Raw genomic sequence first — 20,624 nt, forward strand, 5'->3', positions numbered from 1 at the left:
TCCTGACATCTGTTTGGTTTTTAAGTCTACAACAGGACTGCAATAGTTTGGTGTCTACTCCCCCCCCCCAAAAAAAGTCAGCAAACCGAAGATAATCTGAACTTTACAAAATAATATGTCTGGGAGCAGAAAAAGAGAATACCACAGATAAGAATGCAAGAGGTAAGGTTTAGCAATCTGTTTTATGACAGAACGAAGCTTCTGAATCCCTATTCTAAGGACCTTATGTATGTGAATATGTACAGTAAATGTTCTGGGTACGGCAGTTCATAGGAGACTGTGTGTATGTATAGTGCCGTCAAGTCACAACTGATTTATGGTGACCCCATAGGGTTCTCAAGGCAAGAGACTATTAATGGTGGTTTGCCAGTGCTTTCTTCATAGCAACCCTGGAATTCCTTGGTGGTCTCCCATCCAAATATTAGCCAGGGCCACCCCTGCTTAGCTTCTGAGATCTGATGAAACCAGACTAGCCTGGGCCATCCAGAATAGGGCCCATAAAAGACTATACCATGTCAATAAAAGAGAAATCCAAATGTACTTTAAGCACTAAAAGAATGTATTCCAGCATAAGCTTTCGTGTGTATGGTAGATGATCTGGTGAAGGGAACTCTGGTTAACGAAAAATTGTACTGGAATAAATCCTGTTAGTGTTTAAAGTGCCATTGGATTCCAGTTTTATTTTGCTGCTGCACACTAATATGGCTATTCATCTGCAATTAGGCTATTTAAGGTTCTTAGTATACAGAGTACACATTTTTAAAAGCAGTACTCGCTGACATAAAATTATATTATGAAACCTTAACAAGGTAGGACTGAGTCACACAGTATTCTTCCTCCAGATCTTCCCCGGGATTACGTGTAACCTTTAGTATGTTTGTCCTTGACAGGAACTAATGGGCTTCAAAGAAAATAATGTGCAATCACAATAACATTTAGAAACATATAAACAGTAACTGTATTTATATATACATAAAATATGAGTAGGGTGTAATCTTGCAATACTTGATTCCCTCTTTTGTACAGTCCACAATCAGTGCTGTTGGATGATCAAACTTAATGACTCAGTGGTAGAGCATCTGCAGATGGTCCCAGATTAGAGGTTGTATTCTGGAATGCCTAAACCAAAAATATACATGACAATTGCTGTTTCAGGTTGTTGCTGTGATTTTCTGGAATGTTACACAAATCTTAGATTCTTAGGGATTACAAAACACATACCCCCCAAAAAACTGTAGTTTTTCATGTTCAGTTGTTTACATCAGCAACAGCAGGCATCTAGTTTTTCTTTGATTCTCTGAATTTCCCAGGCAGTTGTCTGGGGAAGGGGGATCCTGGCTGGCATAATCCAGGTGCAAGGCCTGGCAGAGCTGACGTTCTAGCTTGCTGCTTCTTCCTTCCCTCCTTCATGGGGGTGGAGTCATTTTTTTCTATGCAAGTAGAATGCCTGGGGGCCCTTTGTTCAGGGGGACCGTAGAATTGGACCCCTTGATCTAGTTTGATTGAAACCTGGGTAAAGACAACCAAGTTAGACAGGGCACTGGTTCCTCTGCAATTTTGTTGTCCTTTGGCTGAAAAAACAGCCACTCCAGCCCCCCTCCCCAAATTCCTCCATAGGGATAATGGCAGAGCTGCTTTGTGAAAGGAAAAACAACAACAACCGACCACAACAAGGAAGGATGGCAAACACAGAGTCTTTGGTAAAAAGGTGAAAAAAAACCTTATGGTCCGTCAGTCATTGTAAGAATAGGAATCAGTGGGGAGAAGTATGCCTGCTCCAAGAGGCACCTACTTCAGGGGTCTCTAAAATCGAACCCCATTCTTCAGTCAGCTTGAAACACAGGGAGCCTTTAGATTAGAGGGGGGGCTATGTTCTTTGCAAATTTGGTGCCAGTCTATTTTAAAACAGCTGCCCCAGACCCTCAAATTGGTTCCTTCTTGAAAATAATGGCCCTGAAACTCTGGAACCTGAAAAGCCTCATGGGTGGGAATCTCGAACCAGTAACACCCTACCCAAAAATCAGCACTCACAGTAGCCCCCCCCCCAATTCAAGGTCCAAAATTATAACATTTTCTTTTCTCCAAGCACACCCATATCCCTGGAATCTCCAGTTAAAAAAGATCAGTCATGGGTGATGTGAAAGACCTCTGCATGAGGCCCTGGAGAGTTACTACCAGTCATAGAAGTCAATTCTAACCTTGAGAGACCAGTGGTCTGACTCAGTATAAGGCCGCTTCATGTTTTCAACTGAGATGAAACTTTAACTTGAATGTTTCCTGCTTTGTTTCATAATAACTATGGAAATTCAGAGTCAAAGTAGAGAAGAAAAACAATGGTTCCCACAGTGGAAACATCCTGAGAAAAGGTTGTTTTACCGATCCTCTGACAAACCAATGTGTCAAATGCATAGGTATCTTTTTGAGGAATATAATAAAGAAGTTTTCCGCTGTACCATCGTTTTCCAGAATAAAACATATGACAAAGAATACAACCGCAATGCTACAAAAATTCTCCACACTGACCTGTATCAAGTTGAAGAGAGCTTATAAAATATTCTATGAGATCTCTTGTCAGCTGCCTTAAAAGCTTGAATCTCTGGAGTACATACAGCACTATTTCAATCTCCCCTTCCATTTTGACAGCGTAAAGGACAACACACATTGCTAGTTTCTGATATCAGGGTTACAGATAGTCCTGTGCTTATGATCTAAATGCATATACTGGTGACAGTTACGATTGGCAGCAATTCCCATTATTGCAGTGGAAAGTTCCTCAGCTGAAGATAAATCCTGGAAAAGAACTGCAGAAAAGAAAAATAATTGGAAAATTAAAGAACACAAAGTCAATATATATGTGATCCAGGCAGGGAGTATATGAACCTATTAGATTGAAATATTGATCAAATGTATAGGCTGTTCCTATGTACCATTATGCTACTAAATAGATATTCAGAGATTGCAGTGCCATTGCAATGTTGCTGCCTGTGGCACTCCTCTGGTTAGGGTTGGCATGCAGCTGACACCTATTGTTTAACTACAGTTAAATATTCCATGAAAGAAAAGATGTCCTTACAACCTGCTTGGCCCTTACATTTGCAGCAACATGATACATAAGGATGACTAAATACACACAGTTCCATTTATGTGTGTGTGCTGTCAAGTCGATTCTGACTTATGGTGACCCGATGAATTAATGACCCCCAAAACGTCCTATAATTAACAGCCTTTCACAGGCCTTGCATGGCTTCCTTGATTGAGTCAATCCATTCCATTTTGGGTCTTCCTCTTTTCATGCTGCTTTCAACTTTTCCTAGAATTATTTTCTTTTCCAGTGAGTTGTATTCTCATAATGTCACCAAAGCTTGATAGCCTCAGTTTGGTCATTATAGCTTCTAGGGAGAGTTCAAGCTTGATTTGATCTAGAGCCCCCTTTCTTTTTTTCAGTCCACAGTATCTGTAAATCTTCCCTTCAATACCACACTTCAAATTAATCATCTTCCTTCTGGTCAGCTTTCTGCACTGTCCAGCTTTCATACCCATACATAGTATTAATATTTCCCCCATTGTGTGCATAGACTACAGACACTGAGGAAAGGAATGCTGATTTTGCAACTTAGAGATAGTTGTGTAAGTGCCAGGATTGGTTTTTGGAGGTGAAAGTGGAAAAGTGACCCAGAGACTTATTTCTTTAAATAAATAAAATAAATAAATATAAATATTTTGTATCCACCCTTCCCACCCAATTAGGGCCATCAAGTTAAAAAATACATTAAAATAACCTCTCTCTATGCGTGTGTATCCACACACACACACACACACACACACACACACACACACACACAGAGGATGGATAATACAAAACAGGAAGGAACATAAGAAAGGGAATGCCAAACAGAACAAAACAAATTGGTTCTTGTAGTGAAAGCCTTCGACAATATTTAGAACAAAACAAAACTCTTCGCCCACTAGCAGAAGACAGTAATGGACTGTCCAAACAGTGGGTTTAATTTGTGTTAATCTCATGTTAACATCCACAACCACTGTCATCATGGTGTGAACCCGTGTCATATCACAACATTAGATAAAAGGTAGAAATGGTAACTAACACCCAGCTTAACAAATGAATTTAGGCCACAATTAGAGCCACGAATATTTTAACACTATTGCAGTGACTTGTTTTAAAAAACAAATATAGCTGAAAGGAAAGCTAACAATACTTGCCCAGTTGCCAAGTACATTTGGAGTGCACCAGCACAAGCCACTGTGTGCCACATCACGGCTACATATATCATAGAATCATAGAGTTGGAAGGGACCACCAGGGCCATCAAGTCCAACCCCCTGCACAATGCAGGAAATTCACAACTACCTCCCCCCTCCACACCACAGAAGATGACCAAGATGCCCTCCCTTTCATCATCTGCCTAAGGTCACAGAATTAGCATTGCTGACAGATGACCATCTAACCTCTTCTTAAAAACCTCCAAGGAAGGAGAGCTTACCACCTCCCGAGAAAGCCTGTTCCACTGAGGAACCACTCTAACTGTTAGAAAATTCTTCCTAATGTCTAGACGGACACTCTTTTGATTTAATTTCAACCCGTTGGTTCTGGTCCGACCTTGAGCAACAGAAAACAACTCGGCACCCTCCTCTATATGACAACCCTTCAAGTACTTGAACATGGTTATCATATCCCCTCTCAGTCTTCTCCTCTTCAGGCTAAACATACCCAGCTCCTTCAACCTTTCCTCATAGGACTTGGTCTCCAGACCCCTCACCATCTTTGTTGCCCTTCTCTGGACACATTCCAGCTTGTCTACATCTTTCTTAAATTGTGGTGCCCAAAACTGATCACAGTACTCTAGTTGAGGTCTAACCAGAGCAGAGTAAAGCGATACCATCACTTCGCGTGATCTGGACACTGTACTTCTGTTGATGCAGCCCAAGACTGCATTTGCCTTTTTCATTGCATTCAGATGTCATGACAAAGGCTTGTCACATTGGTCATGAATGCAGGTTGTTCATGTGCTTGTACACTCACCTCTCCCATCATACACAGAGTGCAACTAAAACCTTCCAAGTTTGAGGACCGTGGAAGCAGGCTCCAACTTTCTGTGATATCTAAATGTGTGTGCTCAGGTCAGCTGGACTATGTTTCCTCTCCATAAACAGGATTCTAAATTGAGACTAAGCTGAAGTTTAGAATCCCAGTTTCTGGGAAGGAAACAAACTCCAGTTTGTTCACACATCTGCATTTGGCTATCATGGTAAACTCGAGTCTGTCAGGGTTTCCCAGAGCTGAAAACCCATTGATCACATTCAGGAAAGGGGGGAGGCAAAAGGCAAGCACAGCAAAAAAAGCTGTGTTTGTGCCTGTCATGGGAAGGCCTCTGTTTGTTTGCCATGACATCTGAATGCAGCCTATGGGGCTGCAAAATTGGACCCAGGTGTATTCAGTGTTGAAAGTATGTGCCTTTAAAAGACAATCATTCTATACGCATATCTATAATGTAAATATATGCTCAACTGTGAAATAAAAAGTCACAGTTCTCTTTTCAACATCTCTGTTCATATCCTGTGGTGAAGCTCTGAGCACAGATTAAATGCATGCTGAAATGGGGATGCAAAAAACCCTAGTGTGTTAAATCTGTACTTCTCTAGGCTGTGGAACCATACTTGTCAGTCATTTATGTGCTTGCTGGGAAATGGTGAGAGACATGGGGATTCTTCAAAGGCTCAGCTTACCTACCTGAAAAAATACAGTCCATACCTTTCCCTCAAACTTTAGGGTGGTTTTGAGTCATCTTAGTATAATTATATGAGAATCACTATTATCTCATAATGAAAAATTGAAACTAATTAGAAAGCAGCCTGGAACTCATAAAGGAACTTGAAGAGTTCAGCCATATTGTTACTGTGGCCTTCTTGATTAGTCTTTTGAATGCAATAAATTTGCTAGACTAAAATGTTTTAGGAATTGCAGTCAATATAAAAAGAGGGGTGGTAGAGTATGGAAAGCACATACTATGAACACAAATGACATCGCCAGGACAGTTTCTCCTTGGAAATGCTGGAAGTGTCAACATGTACTTATTTATTTGTTTGTTTAGAAAAGTTCTGTGTGCCTTTCCATGGAGCCTGCCAAAGGGGACTTACAAAAGAAAATGTAATAAAAGCATAAAACATCCAGCCGTTAAAAATGCAAGATGGTGTTAAAAGACCAGCCCTTTAATTAAAAGCCTGGATAAACAGAAACATTTGGGCCAGGTGCCTAAAAGAGACTAGCATTGGCACCAGTTGAGTCTAAAGAGGAAAAGCATCGTAAAGGGGAGATGCCACCCCTGAAAAATAATGTCTTCGGTTCTGCCTCAACTCTGAAAGATGAAAGGACAATATTAGCTTGCAGGCTGAACAGTATGGGAAGATTCAGTTAGTACTAGTACCCTGGCCCCAAGCCATTCAGCTGGGTACCCAAGGTTGGGTGAAAAGAATATATATATAAGTCTATGCATAAATACTGAAAGTATAATTTATTAGTAGCGCTATGTAAAAGTTAAAATTATTTAAAAGCATTAAAATAGCACAATGGCATTTCCTGAGGTTGATAACTGTAACCACATACCAAATGCGTTTCGGCCTATGGGGCCTTCATCAGTGGTTAATTAAAACCCTTTGTTAAGCCTGCACACATTTACAGAAATACATTAATGAATACAAATACAAACAGTTCAAACCCAAACAGGCATGTGTATATGTTGTAAATTCTATTCCCAATTACTCAAACATCTGGTATAATAGGTTCTTGTTGTAATACTGGTTAGTATAAGTCTCTCATATACTATGTGTGCAGGTATTAACCTAGTAAAGCAGGCTTAACAAAGGGTTACATTAATTCATTAATGTATTTCTGTAAATGTGTGCAGGCTTAACAAAGGCCTGTAATAGTAAAAGATCCCTAGTCACTGGAATTCAGTATATTCATCCCCAAGTATTCACTTTAGTAAGACAAGATATATAGGGTTTTTCTTCCATAAATTACTTTAATGGAAAGGAAGACAACCCTAAATGTAAGATGACTTTCCTAAAAATGTTATATATACACACACAAATTTATTACCAGACATAACAGTAACTTGCACACAAATGTAAGATGACTCCATCTTTTTTGTTGGCACACTTGGAAAAAGAACTCTAGTTTTGCATTTGAGTATGTACAGCATTCAATGTTTTGAATGGCCCTGAGGGCCAAACTAAACATGACAGCAAACTTGTGGCTGCCATGAGGACTTGAAAAGGTGCGGGATGGGAAGAGCTCTACACTAAAGGCCCCCACAGTATTTTAAAATCTCCTTAAAATGGCAATGGTATCCTCATGGTGGCCACAAGTTTAGTTTAGTTTAGCCCTGAGTCATATATTTCAGGAGAATAAACAGCAATTGCAGATGCCAGTTTACATAAATGATTTCAGAAGTATTCTTCAAAGCCAAACACTACCAGCAAAATCTGAAAACCTTCTCAAATTATACCAATTGGCAAAAACACATAAATAAATTTCAGCCCTAATTTTCCACATTTGTATGCCAAAATTTGTCCCTTTGTATTCTATTTGATCATAAGCAACTTCTATGTCCCTTCCCCTGCGCTGAAAACCACAAAGAAGCTTTAAAAATTCTTTTCACCAACATACACTGAAACAGTAAAAACAAAAAAACAAAACTCTGCCTTTGAACGGCAGGTCAGTTTCCAAAGTCTTTTTTAAATAATTCATCCATACCTTTCCCCCCTAAAGATTGCTAGAGTTGACACTTCCTGCAAATCATAGTTTCATTCAGTGGAAGATTTCTTCTTTTGCTCACCCATTGATTCAGGTGGAGAAATTGTTAACTAGCTCCCACTCACCATATGCTCTGACAGAGAATTGGGGATAAACCTTCATAGGGTTCATCCTGAAGACATTATATATAGAAATGCTGTGTGCAAAAAACCTATGTACGTCACTAGTTGAGAAGCATGAAAGGTAATATAAATTATAGCACACTAAAGAGTTTAGAACCTTTAAATCTGAAGGCAACAAGTTAGAGAAAGATAAATATGACGGGAAAGGCATGCAGTTCAGAAATAATGGCTGCCTCTAAATTAAAAGTAAGGAAGTATACGGAACAGGTTTTGCATTCGTTATTTTTATATGTAAAGAATATGATCTTGGATGGATTGTGCAAAGCAGTTTAGGCATCATTGCATAGGGTCAAGAACTAATGCAGCCTCCAAGCTGTAACAGCAGAAATACTGGGCAGGGAATGAACAGACAATAAGGTGGGTAGGTGGGAACAAGGACTATCTCAGTGAAGTGATGCAACATTGTATTAATTGTGTTGCCTTGTGTTGAATGAGAGCAGGGATTTTTTAAAATAACATACTGCCTCTAAAGTTGCTTTATGTAAAGTCACTACAGATGTTTGTTTTTCTGAGCAGTAATGTTGTGAAATATAGTAGATTTACTAACAATAGAACTTCCTAGAAAAGATGGGTTGCTGGAGGGTGAGGGAACTTTTTCTGGAGTGAGAATTACTGTATTGGGGTAGATGACTGGTCTCCATAAGGAATCCATTGACGAATAAAGGGCCTCCTCATTTCTGAACCAATCTAATGTTACCCATTCATTTACAGCCCATTCCTGAAGGGGGGGTAGTTAGTTGACTGCCAGGAGCAGCACAGCTGTGCCACCTCATCAGAGGTTTCCCGGCCCTAAAATGTTTTCTAAGTTTTATTGTTATACCTTGTTTTTAATTGTTGTTATCCGCTCTGAGCCCAGCCTTGACTGGGGAGGGCAGATTAGAAATACAACAAATAAATAAATAAATAAATAAATTGCATGAATTAATGTATTTAAAAACAGAAACCTGTGGAACTCCTTCATGAAGTTACATGGGGCTAGTCAGCTATTTGGAGCAGTGGACTCTAATCTGGAGAACCGGGTTGGTTTCCCTACTCCTCCACATGAAGCCTGCTGGGTGACCTTGGGCTAGTCACAGCTCTCTTAGAGCTCTCTCAGTCCCACCTACCTCACAGGGTGTCTGTTGTGGAGAGGGTAAGGGAAGGTGATTGTAAGCCAGTTTGCTTCTTCCTGAAGTGGTAGAGAGAACTGGCATATAGAAACCAACTCCTCCTCCTCCTCCTCCTTTGTTGCTTGCGTGGCAATGCTGCACCATAGAGGGGTGTTCCTGGGCCAAAAGGGGGTTTGGAAGCTGAGAACACCCCAGGAACTCTCCTTGACTGCAGAGGTGGCTAACCTATATCAGGGATGGGAAACATCTGGCCTGGGGGCCGTATGCGGCCCCCGAGGACATTTTCAGTAGCCCTCAGGAGCTCCAGGTAATTTAACATTCAAATTACATACAATCAGATTAATTTTCTAGATGTTATGGTCTGCAGGGATGGAAACCAGATTTTCACAAAATTGTACAAAAACCAACTGATAAAAATTCCCTCCTTAGGTACGATAGCCACCATCCACCATATGTGAAAAACAATCTAGCTTAAAGTCAGTTTCTCAGAATAAGAACAAAATTGCTCAAAGCTACAAGATTTTCAAAGGGAGGCTTCAATACTACTGGAAAAAATTGGCAGAAAAAGTGGCCGAGAACTTACCTTGAGCCTCCCATTGCTGCCGGGGGGCTGTGGATCCTCCTGCTACCGGAGGGCGTGATCCCCATGGCCATTTGCTTGGTGGCTGCATGGCCGGGTGTTTCCTGCCTACCCCCGCTGTGAGGCAGCCTATTGCTGCTCTGGGCTGTTTTCTCTGGGGGAGGGAGGGGCAATGACTGAGGGTGACATAAGCGCGCCAGCATCACCCTGGTTCTGCAGGCTACTTAAGGTCCCCCTTGCCCAGCCATTCAGCCCTTGTTACTTTGCAGCAGACCCGCCCCCCCTCTCTTTAATTAATGTTTTTTAAATGACTTTTGTCACAGCTTGGCACGGGGATTTGCGCCAGGGGGATGCCAGCGGGAGGCTGCGCTGGCAGGGGAGGCCAGTGCAGCTCCACTGTGCCCAGGCTCCAGCGGAAATGCCTCCCATGCTGGCATAAGTGCCCATTATAACAGGATAAATGGGCACTTACACCGGTGTGGGGTTTCTGAGCTGATTTGCCCTCCCCCTTAGGATTGTGCTCAAACTGTGCCAATGCAAAGACACAACCTGGCCAACACTCTATAGCGAAAGCTGCTGTTCCTCAGGTAGAAAGCTGCTTGGCTTTTTGCTCAAAACAAATTTCCATTTAAAAATTCAAAATTATCTGATCAGGAGCTCACCTTGTGTGCAAGCAAAACAGTTTGATCAAGCTATTACTTGGTGATCGTGTTTGTGTTGATGTTTTCAGTATCCATAGTGCCAAGAATATCAAGGACATTCAGAGAGCCATTCCTGATGTCTGCCTCCCCCCCCCCCAGTTCTGGATCTCCATCCTCCCGTCCTAATCTTGAGCATCTTTCAGCTAGTGCAGTATAGTGGTTTGGAGTATCAGAATAGGATTTGGGAGATCCAGGTTTGAATCCCTACTCTACCATGGAAGCTTGCTGGGTGACCTTGGGCAAGTCACACACTTTCAGCCTAATCTACCTCACAGGGTTCTTGTTAAGATACCATGGAGGAGCAAAAGCTATGCTTTGAGTACTTATTGGGGAGAAATGAAGGGTATAAATAAAGTAAACAAATACGGGTTGTTAAACCTTTACAGCTTTTTGTCCATTTTCCAATGTTAGGGTTGTGAGATGGAGATTTTACATTATAGTGTGTTTGTGTGTGTATGGTGAAGTTTTGTTGCATGTAATGAAACCTTCATGTATTTAAATTGTTACCTTTCTGGGCCCTTCAAAAATAGGTGATATGTACATCTAAGTAACTAAGGGAAACTGCTTGACATGAGAAGTGCAAAATAAACGTATGTTGTCTTAAGGCAAGGATCTTGTTGTAGAACTTGAAAATAGTGGCTGCCTGTTAGAACAGCATTAAGCGAAGAGGGTCCATGATAAACATTTGTGAGGTCAGGCTCTCAATCTTCACAGCTTGCTTTAAGAAACCATTGTAATAGTTTTCTGACAGCCAATTAACCTAAGTTCAGGAAAAGTCCCCTTTTTTTGATCACCAAGTAATCTACCTTTAGAACTGCCTGCTGTTTGATATCTGTGCAAGGATTTTGAAAAACTCTCTCTAGCTTTAAAGGATTGGATTTTCTCTTGTTGTAGATAATACTTAACACATATAAGAAGATAATGTTTGTAAACATCAAGGCCTGTGCTGGCTGAGAAATCATTCTTCTGACATTGTAAAGGACCGTTCAAGGATTGCTGCAAATATCAGACTCTTTCCTCTCATGACTTTTGTTCTCTCTCTCTCTCTCTCTCTCTCTCTCTCTCTCTCTCTCTCTCTCTCTCTCTCTCTCTGTCTCTCTCTCTCTCTGTGTGTGTGTGTGTGTGTGTGTGTGTATATATATATATATATATGAAAAAGCCAGCCTCGGCTTATACGCGGGTCAATACGGTAGAGGAGGGAGGAGGGAGATGAGGGAGGGGGGAACTTACCACCGCTGCCATCGCTGCTGCCGCTGCCACCGCCGCCATCGCCGCCGGGCCCGCGTGGCTTCCCCCGGCCAGGAGCGCCTTGTGAGGGCCTCCTGTGGCCGCAGGAGGGCTGCGTCACCGCCACCGCCGGGCGTGCCCGGCTCCCTCCCCCCAGGATGGGCCTGGGGGAGCCTCCTGCGGCTGCTGGAAGGCCGCGCCACTGCTGCTGCCGGGTACGCCCGGCTCCCTCCGCCCAGGACCGGCCTGGGGGAGCCTCCTGCGGGGGGCCCGCCGCTGCCACCGCCTTCGCCAGGCCTGAAGTGAAGGTAAGCCTGCTGGGGGGGAGGGGTTATAAGCCGACCTTCGGCTTATACGCGGGTGCCTAATTTCCCCCCATTTTTGGGGAGAAATTAGGCACCTCGGCTTATACGCGGGTCGGCTTATACATGGGTATATATGGGGTGTGTGTGTGTGTGTGTGTGTGTGTGTGTGTATATATATATATATATATTATAATAGAATCATAGAGTTGGAAGGGACCACCAGGGTCATCTAGTCCAACCCCCTGCACAATGCAGGACATTCACATCTACCTCCCCCACCCACCCCCAGTGACCCCTACTCCATGCCCAGAAGATGGCCAAGATGCCCTCCCTCTCATGAACTGCCCGTCAAAGAATCAGCATTTCTGACAGATGGCCAGCCTCTGCTTAAAAACCTCCAGGAAAGGAGAGCTTACCACGTCCCGAGGAAGCCTGTTCCACTGAGGAACCACTCTGTTAGAAATTTCTTCCAAATGTCTAGCTGGAAACTCATTTGATTTAATTTCAACCGTTGGTTCTGGGGCAACAGAAAACAACTCAGCACCATCCTCTATATGACAGTCCTTCAAGTACTTGAAGATGGTTATATCACCTCTCAGTGTTCTCCTTTTCAGGCTAAACATATACGTCTGATTCAACCTTTCCTCATAGGAGTTGGTCTCCAAACCCCTCACCATCTTTGTTGCCCTCCTTTAAATATGTTCCAGCTTGTCTACATCCTTCTTAAATTGTGGTGCTCAAAACTGAACACAATACTCTAGGTGAGGTCTAACCAGAGCAGAGTAAAGCGATACCATCACTTTGCGTGATCTGGACACTATACTTCTGTTGATACAGCCCAAGATTACATTTGCCTTTTTAGCTACTGAATCACACTGCTGGCTCATGTTCAGTGTTTCATCTACTAAGACCCCAAGATCCTTTTTGCACACACTACTGCTAAGACAAGCCTCCCCCATCCTATAATTATGCATTTGATTTTTCCTACCTAAATGCAGAACTTTACATTTATCTCTGTTGAAATGCATTTTATTAGTTTTAGCCCAATTTTCCAGCCTGTCAAGATCATCCTGTACCCTGTCTCTGTCTTCAACCGAATTTGCAACCCCTCCCAATGTAGTATCATCTGCAAATGTTATTTAGTATTTAGTTATCATCTGCAAATTTAATAAGCATCCCCTCTATTCCTTCATCCAAATCATTTATTACCGTAAGATGTTGAACAACACAGGGTGCAGGACCGATCCCTGAGGCACTCCACTAGTCACTCCTCTCCAAGTGGATGAGGAACCATTAACAAGCACCCTGAGAGAGAGAGAGAGAGAGAGAGAGAGAGAGAGAGAGAGAGAGAGAGAGAGAGAGAGAGAGAGAGAGAGAGAGAGAGAGGTCAGCATGGTATAGCCCAATCTTGTCAGAACTCGGAAGCTAAGCAGGGTCAGTGCTTGGAAGGGAGACCACCAAGGAAAACTCTGCAGAGGAAGGCAATGGCAAACCATCTCTGCTTCTCACTTGCCTTGAAAGCCCCTTGGTGGGGTTGCAAGAACTCGGCTGCGACTTGACAGCACTATACACACAATTGGCTGTCAACATTTGGCCATATGGGATGCTTTAACGCTTGTTATGTGGGGTGATGTTTAAAAATTGATTCATGTTGTGTTTCTGTTTCAGTAAATATGAGCATTTCAAAAAGAATGGGCACCCTTTAGCACTTTGCAACATATGAAATAAGTAGGGTATTAGATATGAATTCTTAGCTCCTGTTTTCATCCAGTTGCAAGAATAACTTTCTGTAGTCATAGGTCTCACGAACTCTACTTTTTAAACGCAATGGATTTTTCTTGCACTGCTACTTGTGCTAAATATCATGTAAAGCTTAATTACTTTTGCTGTGGTCATGTTGAGCTCATTTCGGATCTGCTGACCAAAAAGTGTAGCTTTTACTATGGGCTCAAATGGTCATATGAATGAGCTTGTAGAAAGTAGTGTTTGTGTCATTTTTAACAGCATAAAATCTGCAGAAATCAATTCTTTCTAAATTTGAGGCTGACTAAGCCTATTGTTTAGAGGAAACATTCAAGATACATCATCAGACACCAGATGGTAGCATAACCTGCTGTCAGTTTCGAAATTCTTGCCAACTCTTGATGTGAAGTAATGTGGTGAGATCAGCATAGCTTGTTCATTGGTAGGAATGCCGGCAGCTTTCCAAAAGCAGTTTTAAATTTTTCTTTTAACTTAAAATGTGAGTACAGCTAAATACTTTTTCACCATGAAAAAACAAGATTTCCGTAACATCAGCACCTTAAAAATGTGCTGTTCCCTGCTAATATTTCAATACTGTAACTTACATTATAAGGACATGCAAAAGTTTTTCCAGCTTTTATTACACATCTCTGTCTTCCCACATGGTGGCTACTGATATCTGGGAGATCTGTAGGTGGACCTGAAAAATGACTGTGTTTATATGTTTTGGGCAAAAAGAAATAATGTCACAACGTATATGCAAGAATTCATGGGTTTCTTGGATGCACAAAACTAGCTTAAAACTGTTTTATTTTCTGTTTGAACAAGATTCATTTTTCTTGAATGTTTTCAAGCATAATTTAATGGATGAGTATTAAATGTTAGGAGCACCTGTTCGGTGGTGTTCCTCATTAATGCCCAAGAATGGTTCATCCAGTTATCACTTGTGGGGCACGGAGCCAAAAACACTGATAATGTTCCCGAAAGTTCTGCATATCCAGGATACTTTTCTGTTAAAACCGATGTGCATTGCTTTCTTTGGAAACTGAACATCATGGACATCTGCCACAGCACCCCAAGTATATTAATGTATCTATTCATTTATATACCACTACTACCGTTGCAAAGGCTATGTGTCCTATTTCAGGTATTCCCATGCTGCTGGTATCTCTACTGCACTCTATAAAATTTTAGGGTTAGAAAGTGGTGCCTTTAGTAAGGGCAAAGAGCCTGATTTAACATTGTTTGCCACCTCATTTTATTATATAACTGTAACTGTAACCCCATTCTCTCAATTAGCAACACAGTTGTCAAAGAATCTTGTGAATAAAGAATAGTGGAGTGTAATACATTGTGAAATTACACTTGTGATTATTCATTATCTGTGAGGCACAGAATTTGATTATTCAACCCCTTTGACATTGCAGGCTTATGTGTTTATCTTTACAATATTCCAATGAAGTGGGATACTGTTGCTCCTACTGGATAGTCCCAGTTTTTTAAAGTGCTTTGTGTATGTTACTGTCCTATAAACATCCTGCTCTGACCTGGATGGCCCAGGCTAGCCTGATCTCGTCAGATCCTGGAAGCTAAGCAGCATTGGCTCTGGTTAGTACTAAGATTGGAGATCTCAAAGGACTTCCAGGGTTGCTGCATTGAGAAAGGCAGTAACAAACGACCTATATCCCTTGCCTTGAAAACCATATGAGGTCACCCTAAGTTGGCTGCAACTTGATGGCACTTTCCACCACCACAAAAGCCCTGGATTCCACACATTTTTGATTATTCTTGTTTGTTTGTTGATGCAGAATTTCTACTTAAGGCTTTGGGGAAAGTGAGCTATTCAGTAAGCATGAATGTTAGGATCTCCTAACCTTTTAAAAATGTGTGCAGGAATGTGACTGCCTGATGTCACTTCCAGCAGTAGCACAAGCTGCGGGTGGGGGGGGGGGGATGGATGATTCCTCAAAGAGTTCCCAATTGGTGTGGAACAAGTGGTTGTTACCTCTTCAAGTGCTCTGGCAGCTTTCTCCCACCTAGGAACCAGATGAACTGACAAATTTGTTATGAGCAAAAGTGTTCTCCTTTTGCACACACAAGTAGGCACTGGCAGATTAAAGGGCCCCCTACCCAAAAAGAGAATAGAACCAAAACTAGTTGTATGAAACCATTATTAGAGAATTAAGACAGATCTAGCGTTAGCTAACTTCCCCGCTTCTTCTGTCTTAAGCCTTTTTCAAATGTTCTGAACTCAGTTGGGTTGAAATGCTGGATGGGGAGATTGGGGTGCTGTTTACTGCCTTGCCCATAACCCTCACACATTTGTTGACAGTGTATGCACAGAGTCTAGTACAGTGTGGTACCCTGCATTTTCAGTATAGGAGATTGCATAGAGAAAGCCCACACATGTACAAGTTGAACATGTATAGGCTATGTAAACACAGCATAAAGACCAGCAGAGGCAGGGTTCTGATACCATAGTCCCAATCCCCCAGCAAGTATTGTGAGTATGTGTACTGAAAGGAGTTTTATTGAATCAAATACCAAGCTAGAGTTATAATCAATTGAAAGAAAGAAATGAGCATTACAGAAAAATTGATAGATAAATACATGGACTTATGTGCTTCCTTAAAATTCTTAAGTGTTATTGCTATTAATCCTAAAGGACTTCCAAGTATACAAGAACATGCTATCAGAAGAGGAGGCTGGAGGATCCTTCCCTCTCTTTTATATATGGATATTCAATGGAAGTACAGGGAGCTCAGCAATAAGGTTGCCAGGTCTCCCCTGGCCACCAGTGGAAGGTGGGGGAGGTGGGTTGGATTGCCTGATACAGATTGGGAAATTCCTGGAGATTTGGGGGTGGGGCCTGGGGAGGACAGGGACCTCAGTGGGGTACAATGCCATACCGTCCACCCTCTAAAGCTTCCATTTTCTCCAGGGAACTGGTCTCTGCAGTCTGAAGATGAGCTGTAATTCCAGGGGATCCCCAAGCCCCACCCAGAGGCTGTTATTCCTATTCAGCAATCAAGAACAATTATGGATGGATGGATGGGTGGGTGGGTGAACTGGGAAGCTATCATTTCACATGAAGTTTGTATTTCAGCTATTAACACGTTTTTATTTATTACAACCCAGCCCTGGTCGGTCAATGAGATAGTAGCTGTCAGCTCTATCCTGAGCAGGTTTATTTGGTACTTCAAAGAGAGATGTGGGGATGTTTAGACTGATACAGATGAATGTATGGAGAGTGGTGGTTAGGGTCACATCTTGTGACCCTGCCTCCAGCCTTCACATTTTATCCTCACAGTAACCAGTAGTAATACTTTAGGTCAGACTGAGAGAATGACTGGCTCAAGGCTACCCAGTGAGCTTTGAATCCAGGACTCCCTTGTCCTATGCCAGGAAGATTAAATATTTATATGTGTTTAGAAGAAATGAAATCTTGTGAAATAAGAGTTTTTGTATGGCATTTATGTATTATACATTTCAATGATAAATTTTTTTCAAAAAAGCACCCTGGTTTTATATGAAATCTTAATCTTAATTTAATGAACATAGTAAAATCTGTAGTTCTATCTTTTAATAGAGAATCCATGGCCCACTGTCAACAAATATCATTCTAAGTAGGGACTCTTGAAGTCATTGGGTTTATAAGGGTGCACTGCTTAGGATGGCACTGAAATTCAGAAAGCGTTAAAATCTTCCATGTCAAGAAAGAATGGTGAGGAAAATTGGCATTCAAGCAGTGAAGTAGTAATAATAATTATAGTAATTAGCATTTTGTAGTGCATTTTAGTTTATTCAAAAACTTCATATCCATTATTCAATAGTCCTTACAATAACTATGATTATAGATTATTATCCTGATATCAAAAATACTTATTGATACTGAAATGCAGTCACTTTGCCAGAAGCAAAGTGAATTCATAACAGAAGTGATATTTAACTCTAAAGTTGTCGGTTTGTATATTACACTAGGTAATAACTGTAAATGTGGTATTTGCATTATGTACTTTGCATTGGATCCCACAGTAACTTTCTGCAAATGGAGGAGGAACTACTTTTTGCCAATTCCCTCTCCAAGTTTGGATTCTCAATCCAGCTCTCATGCTGTTTCTGAAGATCATTTGCACCTTGGGTGGCCAGCCTCCAAGTGGGGCCTGAAGATCTCTCAGAATTACAACTGATCTCCAGACTACAGAGATAGGTTCCCCTGGATAAAATGGCTGCTTTTGAGGGTGGACTTTATGGCATTATACCCCGCTGAGTTCCCTCCCATCCCAATCCTTGCCCTTGTCAGGCTCCACACACAACCTAGAGAAGGCAACCCTCCCTGTCACTCAGGATCAGCTTTTTGGGGAGCTCTTGGGTTACAATGGGAGAGGGAAGGTTCTGCTGGCAGTAAGTGCTCAGGGATTGGCGAACCATTATGTACAATAGGATCCAATCGTTGTCTCGAGGGTGTACTCTGGACACAACTGCTGTATGCCTGATAAATTGTCTGAGGGTTTAAACTACTTTAATCAATGTTCAAATTATTAATGGTTATCTTACCTAACACCCAAACAACATGTGCCTAGTCTAAGGCAAGTAGCCAAGGCAATCAGTGTATTATAGACTAGAGAAGGGAGGCTGGCTGTGTGGTCTCTCTCTAGTTTTTCTATGCAGCTGTCTGGCATGGATGAGTCCATGTGGCATGCATGTATGGTATGATTGGCGAAGGTAGTGGGGTTGTAGGTTTGTATATATACGCTTTATGAAATTCAAAGTTTTGGGGTTTGAAAGAAGGCAAGGTAATAGTGTCCTCACATGGTTCATTATCGTTGGGCCTCTGTGTTCCTCAGACAGAAAATAGCAAGGTAACTTCTAGATTGCTTTTTAAATGTTATAGATCTTCATAATGTAGTACATATATAGTTATGGCTCAATTTATCTGGTTTTGTGACCTAAAGTTATCTGCTCTGCATGTCCCTTTTATATTTCTGCTTGTGTTCAACTCACTATTTTCCACCAGGCTGGACTAGTGGTACGGTTGTGGTAGGAACAATCCTGGGAGAAAAATTAAAAAGAAAAGTAAGGCCTCCGCTACTTACAGGAAGTTCTGACCATAGAGTTCCTGGTGGTTCGTAGATAGGATAGGGGAGGGACTTCAGCAGTGTACAATGCTGTAGAGTCCACCCCCGAAAGCAGCCATTTTTTCTAGGGGAACTGAACTTTGTTGCCTAGAGATCAACTGTAATAGTGGGAGAATAGTGGGCCTTACCTAGAGGTTGACAAGCTAATCAATATAACAAAAGAAGTGCTGCAAATATATGATAGTAAGAAATAAAACAACAACACATAGGCTCTGTTATACTTCAGTATCAACAAAAACACTATACAACTTATATTCCTCTGTATTATTATACACTACAATATTCACATTCACAAAAAATTAACCATCATCAACGTTCTCACATGCCCATGAGTGTACATTCCATGTAGAGTCCGGGAAGAAAATGATATGAAACTCTATTGTAAGATTCTGGCAATTGCTAGAGCTACCATTATCACTTCCAAGTATCTCTAGAAATCATCAGGAACTCAATGGTCAGAATTTCCTGTAAGTAGATGAGGCCATATATTTTTTTAATATTTTTTCCCTCCTGGACAATCATGCTGCCCACAGGACAATCGTTTGGCCACTGGTTCCAACCACTGATCAGCTGAGGATTGGTGGGCTAAGGCTACAGTTGGCTGCGGGTCTCCCACTGCAAATAGGCACATTGGAACCCTAGCCTTAGCAGTCCTCATAAGGGCAGAAAGGTGGGGTATACATTTTGCAAATAAATAAATAATGGGTTATCAGTCCCTTCTCTTAGCTATGCTAGGTGTTCATCCTAGACTTATATGGCACTACTGTTGTTACTCTTGTGAGAAGCTTTTTGGTAAGATTCCCCCCCCCCATTTAATTCAATCATTCTAATTTATTGAAATGTGATTTTGCACTGCCTTACATTACTGTATTTCTGTTATAAAGCTGCTGCAGGGTTTAACATCTTCAGTTTTTATGGTGAAAAGGTATTTTGAAAAACATATTTTTGTTCTTTTAGGTTTTTCAAATATAATCTGTGTTGTGGTAAATGGAAATAAGCCTGGATGTGTCATTTCCAAAACATGCTGTAGGTCAAATTGTACAAATTCACACATCTGTTGATAACAGAGATCCAAATTGGTATGGGGTATTTCCTTTGTTTATCTTTACTGCTTGTTATATGCTTTCTTTTAATAAAAAAAAAAGCTTCTAGGGATAAATATATTAGAAATATTGAAGTATTTGTACAGGCAGGTTATATAGACTAATTGAGCTCAGTATAAAGATAAGTCTTCAGTACTGTATATACTCGCGTATAGGCCGCTCCTGGCCCGCAGGAAAGGGCCCACCTGCCCACCCGCCTTAAGGTAAGCCTGCGGGGGGGGAGGGGCTGCATTTCCCCCTTGGCCTATACGCAGGTGCCTAATTTTTCCCCATTTTTGGGGTGAAATTAGGCACCTCGGCTTATACTCGGGTCGGCTTATACCCAAGTATATACGGTATGTTGGTTTCAAATGGTATAGTTGGTTGGATGTCTAAGTTGGATGTTGAATGTCAAAAACACATTGAAATTTCCCAAAAAAAATTAATTGACTGCATAAAAGGGGAAACATCCATCTTTGTGATGGCATTGTGAACCACAATATATATGTGTGTGTTATGTCCCAGCACATAATTTGCTTTGAACTTGGGACTTTTTATTTGCTCTTAGCATGCCCTCACTCTCAGATGCACTTTGGGGGTACTTTTGATTACATATTTTTAAAAAAGGGCATTGCAGACCTGGAAAAAGTACAGAAGAGGGCAACCAAAATGATTAAGGGACTGTAGCATCATTCCTATTAAGAAAAGCAGAAGAGTCTGGGACTTTTCATTTTAGAAAAGAGACAAATAAGTGGGGATATGATAGAGATTTATAAAATTATGC

General features: G+C 41.4%; 1 protein-coding gene across 2 annotated transcripts in view; it reads left to right on the forward strand.

Moving 5' to 3' along the window:
• NKAIN2 (sodium/potassium transporting ATPase interacting 2) overlaps positions 1-20,624 on the forward strand; it is a 722,370-nt gene that overhangs the window by 155,437 nt on the left and 546,309 nt on the right. The window lies entirely within an intron of this gene.

This window comes from Euleptes europaea, chromosome 10, assembly GCF_029931775.1.
Source record: "Euleptes europaea isolate rEulEur1 chromosome 10, rEulEur1.hap1, whole genome shotgun sequence".
NCBI classification, from domain to species: domain Eukaryota; kingdom Metazoa; phylum Chordata; class Lepidosauria; order Squamata; family Sphaerodactylidae; genus Euleptes; species Euleptes europaea.